The sequence below is a fragment of the Canis lupus genome, chromosome 3 (genome assembly GCF_048164855.1).
Source record: "Canis lupus baileyi chromosome 3, mCanLup2.hap1, whole genome shotgun sequence".
Taxonomy (NCBI): domain Eukaryota; kingdom Metazoa; phylum Chordata; class Mammalia; order Carnivora; family Canidae; genus Canis; species Canis lupus.
In genome coordinates this window covers 23,037,259-23,059,474 of record NC_132840.1, presented here as the reverse complement: position 1 = coordinate 23,059,474, position 22,216 = coordinate 23,037,259, and the positions used below count along the sequence as shown (strand labels likewise).

Sequence of the window (22,216 nt, the reverse complement as noted above, 5' to 3'; positions counted from 1 at the left end):
TTTTAAGTGCTGACGGTATGGCAAGCATAGTGAAATGTGCCCTGGCTGCACTAGCTCACTACATCCTTGCAGAAACCTTGTAGTTGGTTCCAATATTATGGCCATTTTACAGGTGAAGAAAGTAAAGTTTAAGTACCCCATTTGTTATTACAGAGCCAGGATTAGAAGAACTCACATTTAATTTTAAGTCCATCTGACCCTGGAACCCTTTCCCTAACTGCTAGTCTTTTTGGAAATGACTCGGGAGCTCTCAGGAGCAGACCCTGAATCAAGGATTTGAGTGCCTTCATTTCATATGCACACACACTCAGGAATAGGATTGTTCATGAGGTGGCTGTGTATTTCATATTGTAGAAATCGACAGGCAGTTAACCAGAATGGTGGCACCATTCACTGGCGGCTGGGAGGTCCAGCAACTCGATGCTTCCAGGCAGTTGACATCAAATCTTTGGATTTCAGCCATTCTGGTGGGCGTTAGTGTTATCTCGTTACTTGCATTTTCTCAGTGGGAAGGCATGTTTAGTGCTTTTTCACATGCTTATGGACCATTTACATCCTTTGCGAGTTGCCTCTTCAAGGTTTTAGCCTATTTTCTACTCAACTGCTTTGTCTTTTTTCTTATTGATTTGTAGACGTTCTTTCTATATTGAGTCCTTTCTCACATATGTGAATTGCAAACACACTCTCCCATTTGTAGCTTATGGTTCTACTTATAAAATTGTTATCTTTTAGGGGTGCCTGGTGGGTTCGGTTGGTGGAGTGTGGAACTCTTTTTTTATTTTTTATTTATTTTTTTAATTGGAGTTCAATTTGCCAACATATAGCATAACAGCCAGTGCTCATCCCGTCAAGTGCCCCCCTCAGTGCCCGTCACCCAGTCACTCCCACCCCCCACCCACCTCCCTTTCCACCACCCCTTGTTCGTTTCCCAGAGTTCTTGATGTTGGGGTTGTGAGTTTGAGCCCTACGTTGGGTGTAGAGGTTACTTTAAAAAATTGTTATCTTTTGATGAACAGAAGTTTTTAATTTTGATGCAGTACAATTTAGTGATCTTCCTTTTTTTTAGTGCTTTTTCTGTCCTATATAAGAAATCTTTGCTTCTCCATTGATCTTTAGAGCAATGGTCCCCAAATGCCTCTGGATTTTCCTTGAGGGTGTGAGTTCAGCTGGCATTCTTGAAGGAGAGAATAGCTTGCTTATTCCCTGGCCCCAGCGTCCATTCCTGGATTCTTCCTCAGAGGAAGAGCTGTATCATATGGAGCTCTGGGAAAGAGGCATGTGTTTATGGATCTTGGATGAGTGGGTGAGGTTTCCACCTCCACTCTCCATTTGGATGAGAATTCTTTTGAAGGAGGATTTTACTTCATTTTCAGATATGAAATTGGAAAGTAGCTTGGTTTCACTGGAAAAGTGTGTCCTAGAGTTACTGGAGTTTTCAGACACTGTGTCTCTGTAAAACAAACAGTAAAATGAGGAAAGGAGGGAATGAATATTAATATGATGGTGGCTGGGAGGGACAACAAGCGAGCGGTCTTTGTATTTCCCTGCTTTGCAAAACTGAAAGGGCAGTGAAGCTGCCAGCCATGCACACAGTGGCAGGTCTGGATGGCAGCCCTCCTAGGACTATTCCAGTGACAAATTTTTCAAGGAAAAGACTTTGCTATGTGAGAACCCAGCATTCTGTAATCATAGAGCTAAAGAGAGTAAAGTAAACGAAGCAATTCCCTTCCTGCTGCAGAAGTGCTCATTCCTCCTCCGCAGTGACTGCGTCTGCCCCTTCCAAAGGGAAAACGGAAAGTAAGGAAGGGAGACTGGAAATTTAGAGGCAATTTAGTTCCTTCCTTCCTGCCTTCCCGCTTTCCTTCCCGTTTGTCTTGCCTTCCTTGCCTATCCCCTTTGTGCTGGGTTACCTCCTTGGGCCTCCAGTCTTGGCTCTGTCCCCTTCAAGGTGGGGACAGGAATGGTGCCATGTCCCGGGGCTGCTGGAGGGCCCAGAGTGGTGGCCGAGACCTATCAGCTGTCCCAGGGCTGCGGTTCCTGCTCTGGCTTTGCTTTAGGGAAGAGTGAACCTTGGGACATCGTCTCTCCAGATGCCTTTTCAAATGATACACTATAATGATTTGATTTGTGACACAAATTTATCCTTTCTACTGGAGCTTTGTGGCTGGCTAATCAAGAGGCCAACGTTTGACTTGACACTTTCCTACTGATTCTTGGAAGTACTTTTGATCTAGAGAAATGAACCAAAGCCATCTGTTTATGATTCTTCCCAATAATCAGACTGTCCTCCAAGAAATACCAATTTCCAAAGACAGGAAAAGTGTTGAGAAGTGACCAGGAAGTGGAGGTTAGCACCATGTAAGCAGAGGTGTGAGAAGGATTCCTATTTAGGAATTTAAGCAAACCAGAAAAATGTTGTATCTTTTCTGCTCCACTTTGTGAAATGCTACATTTAAAAAAGCAATGAAAAAGAAATGAAAAATCTGGCCAAGACGGTTGTCTAGGTCATTTTGTGTCTACGGTTCTTCTTGAGTTTGTAACTAATCTTCAATTTGTAGACAAGGAAACTGAGCTCCTGGAAGTTTTGTGGCTCACTGAGGGACCTACCGCCCCTTTAGTGCAGTGAAAAGGGGCTAAAATAGTTTGTGATTGACTTAAATAAATCCAGAAATCAGATCCTTTGTAGTGTGATATCTTCTGACCTACACGGTTCCAGAATTACATGTGGTCAAGTGGTTGGCTTGTTCCTCTTCTGGGAGTTTCAGACTGTTCTTGGATGGGGGCAAGTCCAGAGGCCAGAGCTGGTGTTATGTAGGTCTATCCCTTGTATTTGGCTAATGGCATCCTGACTTTCCCAGAGGAGACCCTTTTCTCTAATTTCCTTCCTTACAGTTGGGCTGAGCTGGCCCTCTATCACGTTCCAGGGTTGGACACTTTCCCAAGACCTATCGATAACCATTATTCACCCCCAGAGCATATGGGTCAGCTCAGGGATGGGCATGCAACCCAGGTCACCAGTCAGAGCTGGCTGTAGCACTTCTGCTGGCATTACTGGGACGTCATCAGCACAGAAGGGCAGAGCCATAGGCAGGGGAACAGATGGGATCTTGACATCATGTGAGTCTCTTGTCACTGAAAGAGTGCAGGCCAACACAAGGTAGGAGTTGGGTTGTTGAGCCAAGGGTTGAAAGTATACCATACAGACATTCCTGTCACTTTTCATCTTATAATAACAAAATTATTAAAATAAAATTTAAAGTGTTCAGATAATGCCATACTTTAGGAAAGATCAGGACAGTGACCAACCCAAGAGGCCCAGCAATGACTGTGGTAAACATGAGGCTCTGGCCCCTGTTCTGGCTCTCTGCTTCCTGGATGAGTGTCAGGTCTCTTGCTGAAGTCATTTCTTCAGCTGTAAAATGCAGACAACACTACCTGGAAGGGTTGTGATGAAGATTTAATGAGATAATGTGTGAGAAGGTGGTGGCCCTGAGAACTGTACCAATATTGATGGGACAGATGACTCAGGGTCCAAGCAACCTGACTGATATCACTACCAGGGTAGCAATAACAGTGCCCGCTAGCAATGGTTGATCACTTCCCTTGTCAGTGAGCTCTCACTGCATAACAAATGACCCCAAACATAGCAGTTTCAAACAGCTCTGTTTATTTCACTCAGTATAGCAGTTTGGGCTGGCCTCAGCTGGCAGGTCCTTCTTGTCCTGCTGGGGCTCTTTCAGCATCTGTGGCTGCGTGTTGTTTCACCTTGGGTGGCTAATCCCTGCTGGGGCTCCCTTGCCCACCCATGGGTACAGGTTCTGGAGGAAGAGCACAAGACCCTGGGGGGCCCGCATTCAAAGCTGTGGCTACTTCGGCTACTCTCTTGGCCAAAGCCGTGGCTGACCAGCCTGAATTCGAGGAACAGGGAAATAGACTTTGCCCCATGGTGGAAGGAGCTACATCTCATTTCGGAGGCTGGGAAAACTTGGGGCCATTTCTTCGGTCCTGTTAGATTCACTCTCATTCACGTGCTATTCTAAGTGCTTGACACGCATGAGTTCATTCTATCCTTGCAACAATCCTCTTAGGTGGTTATATTACTGATGCCTCATCATTATTATTATCCTCATGGCATGTGGAGCGTGATGCAGCTTTGAGGTCTCAGAGTGTGTTTAGGTGAGCACAGGGGAGAAAGGACCAAGACGTGAGCTCTGTTTTAATAACTGAGACTTGCATGCCTCCAAGCCCATGACATCCTGAAACACCAGCAGCCATGACTGGCTGAAGGCTCACTGTGAATCCTCACAACAAAGTTGCCAGTGCTGGGATGGTCTTGTCTCCATTTTCCAGAAGAGCAGACTGAGGCACATACAGGGTTGGTGGTATGTCAGGGGCACACATCTAAGGAGAGGCAGAGGTGAGACCACTTGTGCTGGACGTCTTCTCTTGGCCCTGGGGACCGGTCTTCACCTCCTCACCCTGCTTTGTGCTCCAGGAGGCTGATGGTGTGGTCTGTGTCAGTGGCATCCTTACTCTCCACTTTCAGGGTGGGTTTGGCCAGTGAGGCCTGGCAGGGACCCGAAGGTAGAAGGACAGAGGTTGGGGTATTTGTTCCTTTAGCTTTCTTCTGCCAAGCTCCTCTACCCCTGGCCACAGATCTGGTCAGGTGGCCCTCACTCTGCTGCTACCTTGCCTGGGTTCTGGTGCCTGCTGCCTCCCCTCCCTGCAGCCCTGGGGCATCTGCACTGTCCCTGTGGTTTCCTTACATTCTGCCCATACCTTCAGCAGTCCCCTTGTTAACTGTACTCAAATTCCCTCTTTTAAATGTGCCATCTGATTCTTGCTGGGACTCTGAATGAAATACCACCTGACTCAGCACTCTGTAAGTTTAATATTTATTGAAAGGATGAAAGGATTGGAATACTAACAACAAAAGTGCTAGGTGATACCCCACACTGAGCTCCTTGAACGATGAAATCAAAAGTCCCAGATGAAAATGAGACAAAATGAGGTTGTCTCCATGCTGGCGAAGGCCGGAGGGTCTGTTTCTGTCTGGACAGACACCAAGCATTGAGTACTGTTTCTGTGTCATTTCCAAAGAGCTTGGATTGCATTTTAATTAATTTGCCTTGAAATTAACATACTTCACTTTTTCTTGAGCTTTGCTCAAACTTTCCGGCATATCCTATTACAAGGAAATGCTTCTATAAATCAGAGTGAGTGTGGCATTAGAGACTGAGAGGAGAGACGTAGATATTTATATGTGGGTGTTTTATATTTTACTCTTGTGCAAAACTTTTATTTTTATTTTTTATTTTTTGTGCAAAACTTTTAAATGCATGTTTGCAAGAGGTATTTCCCAGACTGGCGGCCAGTAAATTCTGAGGACATTCTGAATGTGCTCCTGCTATTGCCAAGTGATGCGCTGTCATCCAGGCACACCCATTTACACTGGATTGTGGGTGGAGGAGACAAAAGTCAGGTCAGACCTGGGATCCAGTCTGAGCTCGGCCATCTAGTAGCTTGGGCGTGTTATTTAGCCTCTCAGCCCTTTTGCTCATGTATAAGCTAAACCAAGGCCTTACAGGGGAGTCAGGCAAAGAAAGCAAAACTCCCAGTCCTCCAGCACTCCCTCCACACTCCAGCCACCACTGAATGGTTCCTAGTTGGAGTCTTAACAGCTGTGGGGACCCCCAAACTTTTAGGTCTGCACTTCTCCTAGAAGGACTTGAAATAGCTAAAGGGCCACCTGCAGAACAAGATCTTGTGAAAACAGTCAGGACGTCTCATTTGCAGAGAGGATGTCTAGTGGAGGAGTGTGTTCAAACTCCAGTTCAAATCCTGACTCTGTCTCTCGTTAGGAAGTACCAGTGGGCATGCTGCCTTTCCTGGATCATGGCAGAGAATAAAGGTTGCTGTCTTAGAAGCGTGCCTGGGGGCTCGCCATGCCCATGAAGCCCTCAGCCATTGCCTGGCACCTCGAAGTGCTCCCAACAGGCAGCAAAGACCAAACAAGAGGAGAAAAACATGTATTCATGCAACTCAATAGATATTTGCTGAGCTCCTGCTTAGTTTGTTATACACAAGCAGTAGAGTGATGAATGAGGTAAACATAGCTCCTTTAGGAGAAGAAAGACATTTTATCAATGACGCAAATCACTGAAGAATTACAATTTTTAATAAAGCTAACAAGGAAACAAATAAAAGAGAGAACCAAGGGAGTTTCCTAATTTAGAGAGGGTTACCCAGAAAGGAAGTAGCATTTGAGCAGGAGGCTGTGTCAGTAAAGGTGATGGCAGCTGCTGTGCACGAAAGCTCCCATCTCAGGGTCTAACACAGTGAGGGTTTGTTTCTTGCTCATGCGCACTTAACTGTGGATCAGTTGGGGTTTCTCCACATGGTGATTCTGGAACACGGGATCCTTTGATCTTCAGCTCAGCCTTAATAATAATAAAGAGTTTGGCAGGGCTGTAAGAATGCAAGGTCAATAAACAAAAATCAATTGTGTTTATACAGTGGCAATGAAAAATCTGAGAATGAAATTAAGAAAATGATTCTGACGATAGCATCAAAAAAGATAAAATAATTAGGAATAACGTGAGCTAAGGAGCACAAAACTTGTACTATGGAATATTGTTGAAAGATATTAAAGAGGGCCTAAGTACATGGAATGACACGTGTGTTTATGTCCTGAACATATAGAAATACTATATACGAATGAACAGTTCTCCCTAGGTCATAGGATAACATGGGGAGATATCCAGCAATGCAGGATGTGTCCAATCATATATTTACAGTGAGTGGATATGAAAAGTGCTTCTTGGATTGTAAGACAGCTTGGAAGGATCAATGATACAATTAGATCTGTACATATAGAAATTTTATATTTTTGTATTTTGTACTATTAAAATATATTTATATTTTACATTTCATGTTAATTTTATGTAATTGAAAGCTTCCTAAACCATAGAATAGTTGGGGGTTCACATGGTACAATTTGATCTGATCCTATATATTCACTGTATATGTATGAAAAGTATTTCCTAGATTAAAAAACAGCTGGGGTTTCAGTAATGCAATGTAGATACAAACATGTGTATACAGTGTTTATGGATGAAAACTCCTTACTAGATCTTAGGATAGCTGGGGCTCCAGTGACTGGTGTATATCTGAACATATGGACACAATGTCTGTGTATGAACACACTTCCAGATCTGGAAAGCTGAGGTTCCATAATGGTGTGTATCTGACCAACACACCAGCATATACAGTGTATCACGGAAACATAGCAGTTCCTCTCTCATGTGCATTTCCCCCTCCCTGATTGTTCCTGATTGTTTTAATACCAGTGGACCCTGATTGAGGGCTGGGTGTTACTTTCCTAAGCTTTTTATATATGTTATCCCATTTAATCTTTTCCAAGAAACCTGTGTGATTGCTCTTGGGTGTGTTATTTAGCCAAAGCCTCAGAGAGGGTAGGTAACTTGCCCAAGATCACACAACTAGTCATTCGCAGAACGGAGACTTGAACAAATTTGTCTGACTCGTGAGCTCTTGGCACTTGCTAAAAGGATAGAAATGCTGCCATTGTGTGCCACGTTCTCTGCTTGAGTCCCTGGGGAAGGGGAAAAGGCTGGTGGCATCTGCTTCCTCTGTGGGGCTTAGACCCTCTATCTCCTCATCCCACTGCTCTCTGACTGTGGTCACATGTGAAGTATTGGGCTGGGCCCTGACTACTCGCCAAGCTCTGGAGCAGCCTACAGGGTAATGTGCTGGGACCACCATTCAGACCTGGGCTTTTCCTGGGACCCATGCTACCTGGGAAGTGCTTTCTGTAAGCTTCCCTAGAGAGCACCATCTTCACAGACTTTAGTGCACAGAGAGGTATGTTAAAACAAAACAAAACAGAACAAAAACAAAACCAAGAACCAAATTCCAAGCAAATATGGCCCGCAGTCTGCAGTCTGCATCTGCTTCCCCGGTGTTCCTTCCTAGGAGTTAAGGGAAGGGAATCCTGACAGGGCAGGAGGTGGCACCACAGGTTGGGTTCCCTTCCTCTGGGTCTGTGAGCCCTGAGGTTGGTCCAAGAGGAATGGTTGCTTAATAAATGCCTTTTCTTGTAAATGGTTGGTAAATCTGCAAGAGTAAAGGTAAATGAACTTGGGAAAACATGCTGGCCTCTCTGGGCTCTGGAACATGCCTTGTCCTATACCACGCATGGGCGTATCCTAGAAAAAAGTGTCCTAGAAAAAAGGTTCTTCAGCTGGGTTCTTCCCACGCAGCACTTGGCACTCTGTGGCAGTGATGGAGGGTCACAGAGGGAACAGAGGAAAGGGCCTGTGGGCTGGGGGCTCCTCATCTCCAACAGAAAAGCTCTGTTTTAAATATTTGTTTCATACCCTGGGAGATATTCTATGGAAAAAATACCCTGCTCCTGGGTTACAGAGTTGACATGTTTTATGAGCATTGAGTCACTGGAGTCAGAAAATGAACCAGGTACAAGGTCAAGATTACACCCAAGAGTAAGATAGGCTAGATCAATATGGACATGGAATCCCGTTTTCATCCAGTTTCCAAGCAAGCAGGAGCTTCAGAAGCTTAGTGTGTGTGATCCTGCCTCGGTAGCAGGATCTGCTTGAGCAAAAGACCTCAGGATTGTATTGTGTGGTAGGAAGTGGGTTGGGTAGTCCTCAGGATTGCTCCTTTTGGAAGCAACAAGGAGTCTGAAGTTGACAGAACTTCAGACAGAATGCAGGAGGTCTGGCGTAGACACGTCCTTACAAAGTCATGGCTGGGTGTTCCAGTGAAGGGTTAGCTCCCATCAGCTGATGAGTTGGGGGTCACCCTGTACTGAAGGGCAGGCATGAGTGGCAGCTGCAGGGAGGTGAGGACCAAGCCCTTACACTCAGCACTACAGCATATCCACTTATAGGGTTAGTTCTTTAAGGTAATACAGAGAATGTCTTTGCTGGATGCAGATGGGTCCTTAACAACTCCCAACCACATTGGGAAGGTCTCCTTTCTACCAGGGAGCAAGGCTCAGCTCAGAGTCCGAGGAATGCAAATGTAGCTGACTTTTAAAAGTTATATTTCTGAATAGATAGTTGGCTTGTACCCTGCAATAGTGCCAATGTCATGAGAGGCGGGAAGATAGAGAGGTGTCTCCCTCCAGGTAAAAGAGGCTGACAGGATGGGACAGCGTGGAGAATGTCACCCCAGGCTGGAAAACACTGCTGCAGAGGAGGTCGCCGGAACTGTGGGAAATCTGAAAGTGCCTCACGCACTTCGTGGCAGCTGCATGTCAGTGACACCTTTCTGAATTTCACAGTTGTGCCACGGTTCTGTCAGAGGCTCTCGTTGTGCTCACCCCACACTACAGTAGAGCCGGCAAGAGGTCATGATGTCTGCAAAGTACTCTCTCCAGGTTCAGCAATCGTGTGAGTGAGTAGCCATGTAGGGGTGTGTAATGGGTGTTCAAGTGTGTATGTGGGGATGTGTGTGAGCACTGTGTGCATGAGTCTGTGAGTGTGTAGCCTTGTGGGAGTAAGGACTGCGCTCTCAAGTGTGTATGAGTATGTGGCTGTGTGGGGTGTGTAGTGTGCATAGGAGTGGGTGTGTGGGTGTTTGGCCGTGTGGGGGTGAGTATAGTGCACATGAGTACGAGTGTGTGTGCGTATGGTGTGCCCACGAGTGTGTGTGTGTGTGAGTGTGTGCACTTGGTGTGTGCACAAGTGTATGTGAGGGTATGTGGCTGTGTGTGAACGCTAAGGTGCCAATGTGTTAAAGAGTGAATCTAGGTGAAAGACCATTTGACTTGCAACTATTTTCCAAACTAAAATCTTTTTTAAAAAACAGAAAATACTTGGTGGTTCAGCATAGGTGTGATGTGCTGGTGGGAGGCAGCTATGTGCTCCTCAGTCTGAGGTCGGTGGGGGGCAGAGGGAACGAATAAATCTCTTAGGTGTCCCCCAGCCTTCACGTCTGAGGGTGCCATACCCCCCAGCAAATAAACCACGTCCATATATTCCACCAAATAAAGCACATCTATAATGTAGCTGGGAAAACAAAACAAACCACGATATTCGGCAAGCATCGTACAGGGGCCTATAAATGTGCAGGTTCCTCTCGTAAATGGAGCACATGCAAACACATTCTGACTTCCTCCCTCAGCAAATGCTCTTGCAACGTAAAAACCAATCTGACTGATTCTTTCTTTGCTCCCCACCCCCTTCCCTGGTGAAGTTTACTAGTGAGCTCTGTTTGGTTCTGGCCTTTTGCAGTCAGACTTTCTCCAAGCACCCATTCTTCCTCCCGGTTGCCTAATTGTTATTTCTCATGCAGCATAAACAGCCTCCACAGGCATCTGTTTAGTTTCCGAGGGGGTCCTGGTGAAAGGCAGGGAGCCTTGGCCATAACCCATAACCTTAGACAGCCTGGCAGCCCCAGAGCACAATAAAACCTGTGCCCTGGCCTCATGGTGGAGCATCACTATGTATCCTCTGTAGCAAGAGCCCACAGATCCTGGTCTTTTCTTCTCCTGAGTCTGGCAGGGAGACCGGCTGACCCTGGAGGGTGTGATAATCCCAGGACAGGCCACGCTGTAGCCAGCAGGATTTGGGACTGGCTGCATATTTGGAGATAGAGGCCTCAAGACGAGGCCTGGGTTCCAGAGCCATGGACCTGGGAGGGTGGAGATCATTGTCCAAATCCTTCCCTCAACTGTACCAGCCTTCTGCTCTTCCTTCCTTGGCCCTGGCTGCCTTGCCCTGGCCCCAGCCCCTCTTCAGTGGGGAGGCCCGAGGAGGAGTTCAGTGCCTGAGCACTTCTTGGGAGAAGGCTATGCCCTGCATCTGCCTCTCAGGTGATTGCTGTGTGTGCACAGGGAAAGATGGAGTCTGAGGGTTCTGTGTCCTGGAGAATAGCAAATGGGGCTGAACTGGATCAGTGGCTTGTCCAGTATGTCCTGTGGAGCATGAGGGATACCATAGGACAGGATGTTACAAACACATAATAGGATGTTATACGAAAGCTCTAGCTCCCTCAGGGGTACACAAGGTTTCTAGATGTTACTTGAATATGGACAGTTTAAGAAATCAACTTCCATAGAATTGAGCTGGCCTGCCTTCCTCTTTTTTTTCACCTCCTCCTTCATAGCGCTCTTCTATTTTATTGAAGAAAAGCATAGAATAATATTATGATAAATTATCTCATGGTTTAAGACAAAAGGGGCCTTTGAGAGTACATGGTCTTCAAGGGTGGTCCTCAGGGGAGAAAAGCAAAGAGAGCTTCCCTAAGATGTTTTATCTAAGCCTTTTTTATCCAAATGACAAGATTAAGGTAAAGGTATATTCTTTGTCTATCTATTCATCCATCAGTCTATCATCTGTCCATCTATCCATCTATTCATCCAGTGATCCACCCATCATCCATTCATCCATCCATCATCCAACCATCCATCCATCCATCCCGTCACCTTCCAATCCATCCATCCATCCATCCATCCATCCATCCATCCATCCATCATCTATCCATCTGTCCATCCATCCATCCATCATTCATTCATTCATCTATCCATCATCTACCTATCCATCTAGCCATCCAGCCATTATCCATCTATCCATTGATCCATTAGTCCATCATCCAACCATCCATTCATCCTGTCATCCTCCAATCCATCCATCCATCCATCCTTCTTCATTCCTATTTAACTCATCACCTGTCTTCTTTCCACCTTAGAATTAAAATTCCAATATAAAATTGTGTTTGGAGGCATCTACTAACACATTTGAATGGACATAAGGAAGACATTTTTTTTTTCAGTTAGAAAGTAGAACTAATTTGGATGAGAACTATGGCAGGCATTTTTCTTAAATTGAATGGGCTTCATAAAATTGCAGCTCTAAGTTTGAGATGAAAATTTACTCTATACATTATGGCACTGGGGAAGCAATATCTACAAATGCGGATTGGAGGTGTGTTGGTGACTTTGCCATTGGTGATATGTTTTTCTGACTTGGTGATCAGCCCTGAGAAAGTTTTCAATAAGTAGAATACCACCCCTGTCATGTACACAGTAGTCACATTCCTGAGAAGTTTAACGCATAGTGAAACATTTTATTTATGTGCAAAATACAGTCAGATGGGCTCAGATAATTATGAGTAGGATTTAAAAATTTATGGCCCTCCAGGGTGTATTTGAAAATGCTGTGGGATATAGGACCATTTATCAATGTAAGCTGCAAACTTGGAGGTAATTGGTTCTGCAGCAATAAGAACTAAAACACATGCCGTGAGATTAATCTGAAGCAGAAAGTTATCAAAGTAATTGAATGCTCCTGGATGCCTTTTACCAGATGGATGAAAAGGAAAGTTTGGTGAGATTGAGGAACCTGCTCGTACTCACTCAGCAAGTGGTCAGGGGGTCTGGGTTCAAGTTCAGCATCACTCCAGAGCCTACACATACTCCTCAACAGTGTTTCTCCAACTGTCATGCACAGGGCCTGCCTGGGTGCCAAGTTTAGATGCAGATTCTGATCCCGCAAGACATAAGAGGTTGCATTTCTAACAGACTCCCACCTCGAGCTTGGTGTGCCATGCAGCCCTCTTCTGGCCTGTTATGGAGAAATCTACTTCCACCGCTAACCTGGATTTCCTTTGAATTGTAAAACCCACTTTTATTTTTTTTACAGTTTTATTGAGATATAATTGACATACAACACTGTGTGAGTTTAAGTTTACAGTGTGATAATGTGGTATGTGTGTATGTATTGTGATGTGATCACCGCAATAAGGTTAGTTAACACCCGTCACCTCACATAGTTACGTGTGTGTGGTGAGAACATTTAAGATCTACGGCATTGGGGACTTTCAATTATACAATGTGGTATCATTAGCTGTAGACCCCATGCTGTTTCCTAAACCCCCAGAACTTGCTCCTCTTATAACAGGAAGTCCCTTCCCTTTGTCCAGCATACCCCCTCAAGCCCCCACCCCAGCTCCTGGCAAGCCACCTTTCCATTCTCTGTTTCTGTGAGTTTGGTAAAACCCACTTCTGAGATGGGGGGGGGGGATCCAGGGCCTGAGGGAGTTGCTGTTTTCACACATCTCACACATTTTGCCACAGAACAGAGCTACTGAGTTTGTGACAGAGCCCAAACTGAGTTCCATCGAACCTACTGTTTCCATTCAGGCATAGCAAGCTCAGAGGGTAGGATGCTTTGTCAGTAATAAGAAGTTGTTGGTTTTTTTTTAAGATTTTTAATTTATTTATTCATGATAGTCACACACACACACAGAGAGAGAGAGAGAGAGAGAGAGGCAGAGACACAGGCAGAGGGAGAAGCAGGCTCCATGCACCGGAAGCCCGACACGGGACTCCATCCCGGGTCTCCAGGATCGCGCCCTGGGCCAAAGGCAGGCACTAAACTGCTGCGCCACCCAGGGATCCCAATAATAAGAAGTTGTAGATGGACAGGACACTGCACACAGCATGTCTGATCAGAGCCACATGTGTTCGCAGGGAGTGTCCAGTGCCCTTTGTGTGTTTGCTGCTCCCGAGGCTGAGGTGTGGAGACTTGGTCATCCTGGGGGCTGGTGGGATTTGCTGTTCTCCTCACAGGTGTGTTGCCAGGCAGGTCAGAAATATCTTCACACTGTGACCATGTGAACCTTTCCACGGCTCTTCTAAATGGTGCCATGCCACAGTCCATTAAGGCAGAGTCTTCTGTGGGGGAGCAGAGGTTTTGGAAGGGAGACTGGCTGGACGCTGCTTTTGACAAGGGCCTGCCCTACAAAGGGTCTTGTCTGGAAACAGTCCTGATGTGCAGAAATCAGAACCCTCATCTATTGCTGGTGAGGGTGTAAAATGGTGCAGTCTGCAAGCTCCTCAGCAAGTTAGAGACAGAGTTACTCCCCAACCCATCATTCTCCACCTGGGTATCTACCCAAGAGAAACAAAAACAGGAATTCAAGCAAAAACGAGTACAATGATGTCCACAGCAGTATTAATCCTCATAGGCAAGAGGTGGAAACAATCTAAATGTTAATCAATAGGTGAGTGGATATAAAAATGTGATCTATCCGTATGATGAAATATTACTTTGCCAGGAAAAGAATTGGAATGCTGTCAAATGCTATGATGTAAATGAGCCTTGAAAGCATTTTGCTAAGTAAAGAAAGCCAGCCAGAGTGGCCACATATTGTAGAATTCCATGTATAGGAGAGGTCCAGAATAGGTAAGCCCAGAGACAGAAAGCAGATCAGTGGTTGCCAGGGGCAGGAGGAGGGGAATAGGAGTGATTGCTGATGGGTACAAGGTCTCCTTTTGTGGGACGAAATGTTCTGGAACTTAGTAGTGGTGATGGTTGCACAATGTAGTGGATGTGTTAAATAACACTAATGCTAAATTTTATGTTATGTGTGCTTTAGCACATTAAAAATTTTTAAAAAGAAATAATTCTAATCAGAGTGGGAACTGCAAAGGAGCATTTTTCCATTCACAAATGCATGGTTTTAGACTTGCTTGCTGTGGGCATCCTGATGATAGTTGGGTTCCTTAGACTTACGAGCACCCCAAATGAACAGAGGGAGCACCAGCCACAGGTAGTGAACACGGGTCATACATGTGCCACACACCAGGTATGGTTCTGAGTGTTCTCATGTACTATTTTTTTTAATCCACACAACTGCTCCAGAAGGAAGGTTCATATTTTATTTTCGCTTTACATCTAAGGAAACCAAGGCAGAGAAAAATAAAGTAAATTATGCCTCCCTGGATCATAGAAGTAAAGTAGTGGGCTGCACAACTGGATTTCAACCAGAAGTCCACTCAACAAAGATCTCTGACATGTGACTGATGCTGAAGAGAGGCAGTTCCCAGCGGAGTCTAGGCCTGGGGCTCTGAGGGCTCACTGTTGCTGGCAGGAAGATGCCACTTTTGGAGTAAGTGGAACATCCGTGCAGTTGTCATGTGGCAGGAACTGCAGACATCAGCTCCCTCTGCTTTAGTTTCTTCTGTGAGATGGAAAGCCTGGATCCGAGAGCCAGTGACCAAGATGGCGACACTGGGACAAGGACAGGCTGGGGAGGAGTGGTGACAGGTGCTGCTCAGCAGATCGATGAGAAGGCACGGTCATTGTTCCCAGTCTGTTGGTTAGGAACAGAGGCTCAGAGGCACGGCATCGCCTGTCCAAGGCCACACACAAACTACAGATGCAAGCCTGATTGAGGTGGAAGCATTTGCCCCGTGCACCGCAAAATGCATCTCTCTCCACCCAGCCAGTGGTACTTTGTGTCCTGGTCCTCCAGCTAAAACACAGTGGAAGACTAAAAAATACAGAAAGAATAAAACCACACAGAATAAAATAGAAATCACTCAATGTTATTATCCTGAGAAACTTACCATCACCCTTTTGATACACTGCCTGTAATTTTTGTCTATTTGTGCACAAACACACAATATTTATATATCCTTATAAAATTAGGATCATGCTAAATATAAGTTGTTTCATACATTTATTTATTTAATATTTTATGTTTCCTATTGATTCATTATGAGAAAACTTGAATTTTAATATCTGCAGAGTCTTCTATCATCTGGATCTTCCAGAATGTTAACTATATCACTAGTGATGGGCATTTAGGTGGTTTTCTCATTATTGCTCTTAAAATCGACACTGCTCTGATGGTCCTTCAGTATACATGCTGTGACTATTTGGCATATAGCAGGTACACAATTGATAATTATGAATTAGTTAATGATGGTTGAACAAATGAATTTCTTCAGGGTGGTTCCTTGTCCCTGATCTCAGGTAGGTTTGCCCATACAGTCCCTTTGCTCTCAAGTGTCCTGATTTGGGGAATTATTATTTTTTAAGATTTTATTTATTTATTCATGATAGACAGAGAGAGAGAGAGAGAGAGAGAGAGAGAAAGAGAGAGAGAGGCGGAGACACAGGCAGAGGGAGAAGCAGGCTCCATGCAGGGAGCCCGACATGGGACTCGATCCTGGGACTCCAGGATCACACCCCGGGCCAAAGGCAGGAGCCAAACTGCTGAGCCACCCAGGGATCCCCCTGGGGAATTAATTATAAGGTCCCCTCAACCAACTAGTATGGATCTTTTTGAAATTTGTGATGCACATTGCTAAATTGCCACACAGATGTGTAATACCAATTCACACCTAATCTGTAATCTATCCCTAATTACCGAGGGCTTGATTAAAAAGTTTTGCTGAGAAGTTTGGGAAAAAGGATTACCATTGTGAGAGTTGAATTAGTTTTGTGAAAGTCAGAAACATCTTAAGTCCATTTCCCCCTTAAATCTCACGTTTTTAGAATCCACACTGGTCCTGTGGGGAGCTTGTAATTTATTATTTATCAGCATTTTGGGTGGGAGAAGTCATGATCCTGAAGCTATTTGGATTTGAATCCCAGCAGTCACTTGCCAGTAGCTGTGAAACTTGGAACGAGTCCCATAACTGAGTCTCTGTTTCTTCCTCTGCAAAACGGAAATGGATATACCCTCACTTCAGAGAGTCGTAAGGGTTAGACATCAGCGTCCAGACCAGGAAAGTCAGTTTCACAGATTGCTCAAATGCAGTCTTTTGCCTTAACGAGCCATCCACCCAGTTATTTAGCAGCAGCACCTGGTGCTTCCTGGTTCCCACACGCACACTGGCTGTTCATTCTTACAGCGCTCCAGCTTGATCCCGGAACCTGCTGGAGGATCAGGTGGGTGCGTGCACAGCAGTGGTGAAAGGCTCCTTGCTTCACTGCATCCCACTTGCAGATCATCACCCTGCCTGAATCCCAGGCTTTCAGAGGGTTAGCCTAGTAGGTCATGGCTAGGAGGACTGCATGTTGAGAACACGGTTGCACATGGTAACACATCCTGTGACTGACTTATGCTCTGATCAACTGAATGTGACATTTAGGGAGCTGTGGTAACTCCTGTTTCCTTGCCCTAGCAGGGCAGTAGACCTGGGAAATTGTCTAGTCAAGATCAACAGGAGAGTTTTGAGATGATCTTTTGGCTGGCCTTCGTATTCTGGACAGGGCAGTTGGTGATATGGAATACGGCCTCGGTCAAAGGGGATGGCTTGAAGAACTCTCACTACAGTCCAAAACAGATGTTTTAACAATTTAAGTGAGATGGATTGAACTCTGGCATTGAATTTCTCCTGGATATCACGGCACCTAAATACTTGAAGGAAGAAGGCTGAGTAAGCCCCAGAATGCATCTGACAATGATGAAATGACCTTTGGAACATTCTAGCAAAGCTCAGAATCAGGGCCAGTCAGAAGCAGTTCTGGACAGAATTGTCAGCTGCCTGGATTTTCCAGCTTCCACTCACCTGGAGTATAACCTAGACAAATTCCTCTCTGTTTTGACACAGGAAAAAAAAAATCACGTTGGTAATTGGATGGGATGGGTGTTTTCTACTTCAAAGTGAATTGTGGTGGGATCCCTGGGTGGCGCAGCGGTTTGGCGCCTGCCTTTGGCCCAGGGCACGACCCTGGAGACCCAGGATCGAATCCCACGTCGGGCTCCCGGTGGATGGAGCCTGCTTCTCCCTCTGCCTGTGTCTCTGCCTCTCTCTCTCTCTGTGTGACTATCATAAAAAAACAAAACAAAACAAAACAAAACAAAAAAACAAAAAACAAAGTGAATTGTGGAAACACAGTTTCATGGAGTCTTCACGTTTCTAAAACCCAACAGGGACACTCAACTGCTGAGCCATGCAGGCGTCCCATCTTGTAAGAATCTTAAGCTACCTAAGAATCTACATAACATTATTTGAAGGTGGACTGTGGTCACATAAAGATCTATATTATAAATTCCAGGTAACGGCTATTTTTTTTAAAGGTGTATAAGCATGACCCATTCTCACATTAAGAAAAAACAAACATATTAATCCCACACCATCCTTTAACTACCATCATTCCTCTTTTCTCCTTTCATGCTATGTCTCTCAGGAGTGTTGTCTATACCTGCTGTTTCCATCCACTAACCTTCTCTCAGCTCCTTAGCAGATTGTAATCTGGCTTCCACTTCTACTGTCCCACTCAGGCGACTTTGCCAAAGTCACCAGCAACCTAGACATCGCTATCCAAAGAGACAATTTTCACACCTGCCTTCAGACCACAGGCAGCCTTTGGCATGTGGCCACCCCATCCTTCCTGAACACTGCCTCTCTTGGCTCTTGTGACATGCACCCCCTGATCTTACTCTTGCTCTCTGATTGCATCTGCTCTGTTCCCCTTGCTTGCTCATTTCTTCTCTATTTGACCAAGAGACGTTTGGATTCCTCAAAAATTGTTTGTAGGCCTGCTTTATTTCATACTTAGCACTTTTTCCCCAAGCAAACCCTTATACCCACACTCTTATTTTCCTTATTTCCTTATCATATGCATCCTGGATCTCTCCTCTGAGCTTCAGTCTGTATTCTGAACTCCTATGGGCACTGCAAAGTCAGCTCAAATCTCAACATGTTCCCAAAAGGGTCACCATTTCTTCCCTTAAAGTGGTCTTCTCGGAGGGTTATTTGTCTCGGAAGACGGGACTCCCAACATCACTGCTGCCATCATTCATTGACTTTGAAAATGTTTATTGAGCACTTGGTATAAGACACTGGAGATATGATGAGCAATGGACAAGGTCCCTGTTGTCCTATGGAGTTCATGCTGCAGCAGAAGAGACGGACATTAAGTAGGTAAAGAAACAAACATACCACATAATTTCAGGTTAAGTGTTCGTGCCATAAAGAGAATGAGAGCCGGGTGAGGATCACTGATGGGTGGGATCAGTGGGTGTGACTGTGCTGGCCAAGGCACCAGGGAAGTCTTCTAGAGGCAACACTGAGTGGGTACTTGGATGAGAAGATGGAACATGCAAAGGGCCAAGAGGAGGAAAAGGAGGTGAGGGCAAAGTGATTGTAAAGTCCATCAGAAACCTAGGGATTATTCTTCACTTTTGGCTCTGGAAAGTCTCATCATTGTGTGTCTCAGGTTCCAGCCCTAGGCCAGAGCACCCTCATCTGCACCTTAGGCTGTGATCCCAGCTACTTTGGTGGCCTCCCTGCATGCGCCCCTCTCTCCTGCCCAGGCTCCACATGGCAACCCAGTCATCTTTTCAAAAGGCAAATCACGGTATTCTGTATCCTTTCTTCCTACTTTTCTACTTGTGGCTTCAAAACAAAAGATGGGATCTCATTTTCCTCCCTTTGAACATGGCCTGGTCCTTGTGAGAGGCTCAGTGAAAAGAATTGTAGCAAAAATGATGTTTCGCATCTTTAGATTGTCAACTAGATGAGGTGGCACTGCTTCTGCTGGGTTCTATTTCCTGGGACATGTGTGCCTAGATCTGCTGCGGTGTGGTCAGGAGGCCTCTGGCATATGGAGAGGCCCTGTGTGGATGTCCTGACCAGCAGCCCCGGGCCCCTAGCCTTCCAGGCCCCACACCTGATGCTGTGGAGGTGAGTCACTCAAATTGCAGATTCATGCGCAAAACGATTATCATCGATTTAAATCATTAAAGTTTGGGAAGGTTTGTTTCACAGCTAAATGGAAATTGAATATCTACACATCAATTAAAAATGTATTTATAACCTGGCCTTCTTCCACCAAATGCAAATCTGATCCTGTGCCATACCCTCCCCCCCGCCCGCCCACCCTACCACCCCTGGCTCTTTTAGCCACCTGCGTAGCTTACAAACCCTGACCCTTCCCTTCACAGGCCATCCTGCTACTAACTTGCCACATGCAACCCTACAAGTGCCCTTCCCTGCCTCTAATTTGACCTGCTCTTGGTTACTCATGCTGTGCTGTCCCTGCTCAGCGAGCTAATAAATCTAACTTGGTTGTCTGAAGCCATGTTTCTGGTGGTTTTGGGCTTGGGGCTTGAACGCGATAGTGTGCAAAATGGCTCATATGCGGGGGGTCGGGGGAGACAAGTGTCCCCGAGCTCTCTGCCCTAGTTCTTTTCTAGCCACATCTGCAGCCTTACCTGTTCCAACTTGCTTTGCTTGCTCTGTTGTGTCCTCAGACCTGCCATGCCCCCTTCCTCCGACCCCCTGAACTCACGTGGGGCTCTGCTCACCACGCTCCGATGGTTTGAATAGTCACCATGTCCTTCGACATACTCCTTCAGTGTCACTTTGCACTTCCCGTGTGGCTTCCTCGGCTGGGAAGCTGTCTGGATCTCTCAGGCCAGGTCAGCTCTGACTGTTTTAGGCTTTGTAATACCCCCATCTCTTCTCGGTTTCCTAATGTGCATTACAGCTGGAACTTCTGTGGGATGAGTTTACTAGTATCTATTTCTGTTACCAGGCAGAGTTCTCTGGGCCTGCTTTTGCTGACCGGTGTGTAGCATATGGTGTTATAAGTATATTCCTGTGGCCTGCAGCTGCCTTCTTAGTGGGCCACAAATGGGCAGGTGTGTCAGGAGTCAGCTCATGGATTGGCTCAGGGATCCGGAGGCAGATGACAGGGCTGGATCAGGGCATACACTGAAGAGTGCTACAGCCACTTCCATCCTCTGTGGCCTGAGATATGGGGAGAACAGATAAACATGGGACCGATTGATGAAATTCCTTTCCCAGGAGCCCCATTTGGCCTCTGGTACCCTCCACACTTCACTGGGAAGGGCACTGGAGCCAGAGTTAATCAGAGTCAGCACGTGCTTCCTTTGGGCTCAGGTGCAACAAAGATACGGAGTTGGTTTAGATGGATAAAAATATAAAAATGGGCAGCCCCTTGGGCTAAGGTCGGGGGGGACAGACATGGCCACTTGTACATGGCTGTGGTTGTGAAAATTGCTGTAAGTTGGTGAGGGGAAAATATCTAGCAAGTGATTTGGAAATTTGAAGTTCACATAAAATCTGACCCTGCAGTCCACCTTGGAGCTCTCTAATTCCCACAAATGGAAAGCACCAGGATGTACGGACCCTAGAGTAGGCCACTTAGTACAGGACATGGAGGGCCTAGCCAGAGGCAGCTGTGGGATGGATCAGGGCATGGCCCTGCAGGTAGGATCTGTTTGGCGCACAGGTTGCCACTAGACAGCGAGTTGGTCAGCAGAGTGATGAGGAAGTACTCAGCCCACAGGTGCGTTGGGATGGTCGGGGAGAGTGTGTGGGAATTCTCGGACAACAAGGAGAGTGAGGAAGCAAACAAAAATATTTCAAGTTGGGGGAGAGGCAGAGACATATTCTGATAAAATGAAAGAAGAATAACCAGAGGTATGGTCGGGAAAAGCGCTTTTATTGTTGATCAAAATTATTTGGCTGATAATCTAGAGGGGAATGGTTCACTGGGCAAGAACAAAATTAGATTCTATGCCTCTCTGGCGCCTCTGTTCTGATGGCCGAAGCCCTGGACTCTCCTCCTGTCTGCTCACAGCCTTGGGGGGCTAGCCCCATCCTGGGCCTTCTCTGACCACACCAGTGGACAGAGCGCAGGCCTGGCTCCCCACACAACTCAAGTCTTCCAGTGCGTTCTGCAGCCTCCACACGACCCCCTTTATGCCACATCATGGCTTTCTGGGCTGGGGTTTTCCATCTGTGAATTCCCTCTCAGTGCTGGAATGCTGTTTGTTTCGCTTTTTTGTTTGTTTGTGGTGGTAGCTATTTCTAGTCTTGCGGCTCTGCCGGGGGGCCCTGGCGGCTGAGGGAGAGGGACCCAATGTGAGGAGGCCGGGTCTGCTGCACTGCCTGCCGGTGCCACAGCTTTTCATCCTCACCCAAGACACATGAAACAAAGCAAAACAGCAGAGACCCCCAGGCCCACCAGGCTCTGGCTTCAGCTTGAGTTGGGGTGTGGCATGTAGTTCAGGTTTTATCCTTCCCTGTGTGCTCATCTGCAAAGTGAGGCTACTTTGTGTGCAAGCATACTCATTGTATCGCTGTTGATAATTGTGAAAGAGAAAGAGAAGGTATGGAAAAACATGGATGTTCCAGTGGCTGGGCAGGGTAGATGGGGCTTCAGCAGATGGTCCAGCAGGTGTTACAGCTTGTGTAAGTCCAAGGAGCATTCCCCAGCAGGTCTTGCAGGGCCCCGTGTCCTGGCCACGGTAGAGGAGGGACCTTCAGGGATGGGAGGGGGCCCTTCTAGAGGGGCCGGGGGTTCTGAGGGTCTGCACTGCATGACCGTGGAGCCTCAGCATCACCAAGGACTTGGGAGATGAGTGTGGATCAGACGCAAACAACATCTGTTCACCT

The 22,216-nt window shown here is 46.2% G+C and overlaps 1 long non-coding RNA gene across 1 annotated transcript in view; it reads left to right on the top strand.

Moving 5' to 3' along the window:
- The window catches only part of LOC140630024 (uncharacterized), a 48,290-nt gene that overhangs the window by 16,059 nt on the left and 10,015 nt on the right, over positions 1-22,216 (top strand). The gene's annotated exons all lie outside the window — the stretch shown is intronic.